Source organism: Lolium rigidum, chromosome 6 (genome assembly GCF_022539505.1).
Source record: "Lolium rigidum isolate FL_2022 chromosome 6, APGP_CSIRO_Lrig_0.1, whole genome shotgun sequence".
NCBI lineage: Eukaryota > Viridiplantae > Streptophyta > Magnoliopsida > Poales > Poaceae > Lolium > Lolium rigidum.
The window spans coordinates 218,174,453-218,178,628 of NC_061513.1; positions in this window are offsets into that span (position 1 = coordinate 218,174,453).

The window sequence follows — 4,176 nt, forward strand, 5'->3', positions numbered from 1 at the left end:
GTCTCGTTTTTGTGCAGAAATCCAACTTTCAGGAAAACCTCGGAATTTATACAGAAGGCCCTATTTTCCTAGAAGACTCACGGAGCCAGAAGGGCAAGTCAGGTGGAGGCCCGAGGGCCCCACACCCTAGGGCGGCGCGGCCTAGGAGGGGGGCGCGCGGCCTGGCGTGTAGTTGACGTGGGAGTTAGAAATATTTGTGGTGTAGCTTTTCTTCAGTTCCCCGGCAACGGCGCCAGAAAATATGCTTGATGGCGTGTAACTCACACGTTCGTTGGGAACCCCAAGAGGAAGGTATGATGCGCACAGCAGCAAGTTTTCCCTCAGAAAGAAATCAAGGTTTATCGCACCAGGAGGAGCCAAGAAGCACGTTGAAGGTTGATGGCGGCGGGATGTAGTGCGGCGCAACACTAGAGATTCCGGCGCCAACGTGGAACCTGCACAACACAACCAAAGTACTTTGCCCCAACGAAACAGTGAGGTTGTCAATCTCACCGGCTTGCTGTAACAAAGGATTAGATGTATAATGTGGATGATGATTGTTTGCAAGAACAGCAAAGAACAAGTATTGCAGTAGATTGTATTTCAGATGTAAAAGAATGGACCGGGGTCCACAGTTGTCAACACCCGGATTTTTAAGCCCGGATGCCTATTATGTCATTCATCGCAATCCCAGGAATATTGTTGTTGCGAGGCATAATAGCTGAATATCACAGTCATCATTTATTACAAACCATATTGTCTTACAACTCGAATCACATGATCCATATTACACAAATAGTTGATCTATTGATCAACGAACAAACACAAGTTCATAGCGGAAGCGTAAGATACAAGGACTCTCTAGTCCACAGAGCCAACGCTTGACGTTGGAAGACTCCTAGTTGTCGTAGGCGTCCCGCTCGGTCATCTCCGGGTAGTTCTGTTCATCTTCATACTCTGGCCATTTGAATAGCCAGGGACAAAGCCGTAAGTACTTCAAGTACTTGCAAACTAATACTAATGTAAGTGCTAGACATTCTAGTATGGTTGGCTAAGCTCTAGTTTATTTGCGTAAAGCTAGTTTTAGTTCACAAAGTTTGAGAAAAGCTTATTCAAGTGCTAACTAACTCAAGTGGGAACATTAGTGTCATTCCCACCATTCATGTGGTGATTTCAATTCAATTCACCACAAGTCATTTCACCATCACCTTTCAACATCATTTTTCAAAGATATGACATCGGAAACTGTATGGCCTTTCCAACCGTCCGTAACCGTGGACGCGGCTATTCGAATAGGTTTACACTCGCAGAGGTTGCACACTTGTGCCACAACATTTGATTTCATCCGTCGGGATTTCCCCGAATCATCGTAACACACGACGCGGATCATCAACCATAACCTTTCACTTATAAATCCTAGTATGAGCACCTCTCCCCATGAGCTTGGCCTCCCAGTGAAGACCAACTCGTCAACCCGGGAACCGCACAGGGCTTGGGCCGGACATTCACCTCGTTTCACGTCATTTCTCATCATTTCTTTTGTGGTAGAGGCAGCTTTCGGCATAACCCCGATGACGCTTGTTTAGAGGGAACCCATACTAAGACACATAAACTTCCAGCTAAGCCCTACCCATAATCGGGTATTGTGGGGGTACTTGATAATTGGAAAGGTATCGCATTCAAACCAACATCATTGTTTTATCAAAAATCACCATCTTCTCTTGTTCATATTCACCTTCAAAAATCATTCAATGGAATGCATCATCATTCCAAGGTTTCAAACTTGTTCAAATTCATATGCTCCCATCTAGAGTAGTCAAGTTTTAATATTTAGCACTAGCACTAATCATGAGGGGTGCTAATCTTGCTTGGCTAGTTTGAGACTCACTTTGCTACTTTAGTAACCTCCTCTAACTTTGACCAAAGTTAACTATAAAAGCAACTCTTTGAATAAACAAGTAAAACTTGTAAGGTAGAAAACTTGGGATAGGCTTATGGTAAGAAAGGTAAGAATCATGGTGCCATGCCCCAAGGGGCTTTGCACTTTACAAGAATATTAGCTTGCCTTGATAGTTCTCAAGGGGCTCCTCCTCCTCTTGGTAGAATTCCTCCTCCTCTTGGTATTCTCCGGTGCTAGCGTCTAAATTTGAATACGAGTATAATCACTCACTAATTCAATGGCTATTCCAAACATCACATATATGCACACAACTATTCTAAGCACACAAGTAAATCAATTAGGGTGCATTGGTTGTGTTGCTTTAGGAAAAATAATTTCCTCTCATTATATATGTAAATGATAGTTTCCATATTGTTCTTGAGAAATAATTTCCTCTCATTGAAATCTTCTTAAGATTTAATTTCTCAAACAATCATACATGAAATGGGTATTGACCTAGGTCAACCATTCATTATCATCCTTTGAGAAAATGATTTAAATGAGGTAGATCACCTCATACCATTTTAATAACACTACATATGATTTAAATCTCAAGCAATTCATATAAGAGAGTTCGGACCAGAGGTACAAACATCCCATGAATGCATGTGAGACAAGTTTAAATGAAGTATAAGACTTCACACAATTTACTTTAATAGTTTTGGACAATATCAACTAGTTAAACTAGTCAAAATATCCATCCATTTAACTATGGCATGATCATGCAAAGTGACCACACCATTTTCTTGCAGAAACAATTAGTGTAAGTCAAATGTGAGCTATTAGAGTTCGAGTTAACTAAATATCTATTTTGGTTGATTTTTAAGAATTATTTGAATGGGCAAAAGTCCCTGGCTTGTTCTTTTTGACACATTATTTCTACAACAGATCTGGTTATGGGACCAGTGCCATTTTGTAGATAATTTCCCTAGCTTTCCAACAGTATAAAGTTCATCGAATTTGGTTTAGCCAATTTAAATCTATTGAATTTCAAAGTGGCAGCAGTATTCAAAACTATTTGAATTAATTAAATCTAGTTTGAATAAAAGGGCCGGCGGGAAAAGCTAGTTGGGCTCAAAGGTTTAAAAACGGCCCAAGGCCAGCCCAGCCACGGTCCAGTGCCGCGCGGGCTGCCTGACAGGGGGTCCCGCATGTCAGCGGCTTTTAAACGCCGAAGCGGTACCGATCAATGGGAGGCGTTGGATTAGAAGGGGATCGGAGGGCCGTGGTTCATCGTCGTCTCCGACGAGAACCCGACGGTGCGGCGGCGGCAGTAGGGGGTGGGAGAGCTTACGGCGGCTCCAGCAAGGGATGGCAATATGCTCGAGGTAGATGTGGACGACGGCGGTTCTCCTGGTACAGGCGGCGGAGCTCGAGGTAGTCTGGTTCGCCGTCAATCTCTCAGGGCTTCCGCGGCGGCGATCTTGCAATTGGCCCTTCTCCGGCGTGAATCAGATGAACGGTGGGGTGGTGGAGTGGTTGTGAGAGGTGGGGAGTGAGCTGGTGTGGTTGGATCGACGAAGGGAGAGCTCTATTTATAGCAACGCGAGTGTGCCGCGGGGCAGAGAAGAAGTCGACACGCGCGCGGCGTCTCCGGCGAGCCGTCGAGCTAGGGCGGCGATGCTCGTCGGGTTCTCCTCATCCAGGCGAAGCTAGAGGTGGTGTTGGCACGGTCGGGCGGCGTGGTATGGCGTGGGATTGTGTCCGTGTCTCGCTGCGCCCGCGGCGGACCAGGGTTGGCTTCTCCGGCGACGGCGGGTGCGGGTCGTGGTCGAGGGCGTGTCCAACGGCGTCGCGGTGTCACGCGTGAGGCTCAAGGTGCTCGCAGGGGGTCCAGGGGCTGCGTGAGCGCGTGGGACGGCGCGTGTGCTGAGCGTGTCCACGCGCGACACAAGCGGCATACCGGCGGTCCCGGGCGTAGTGCCGGGCGCGCGCGTTCCGGGCGTTGTCGTCGTCCTCGTCGACCAGGGCGGTGCTAGGCGGCGCTAGGGTGGTGTGCTGGTGCGGTTTGGCAAGGTGGCCAGTAAGGGAGATGAAGGAGAGAAGAGGGAGAAGAACATGGCCGGCATGGGCCGGCATGGCCATGTCTTTGCTTGCTCTCTCTCTCCCTAGGGTTTCTATGCAGCACTTAGGGTTAGAGGGGGCCAGGGGACAAGGTAGAATAGCTTTGGTTTAGATTAGAGTAGTTTAGGTGGCATAGAACACTATTTGCGATAGTGGCAAATAGTGCCATAATTTGGAAATTACAAATTTGTCTC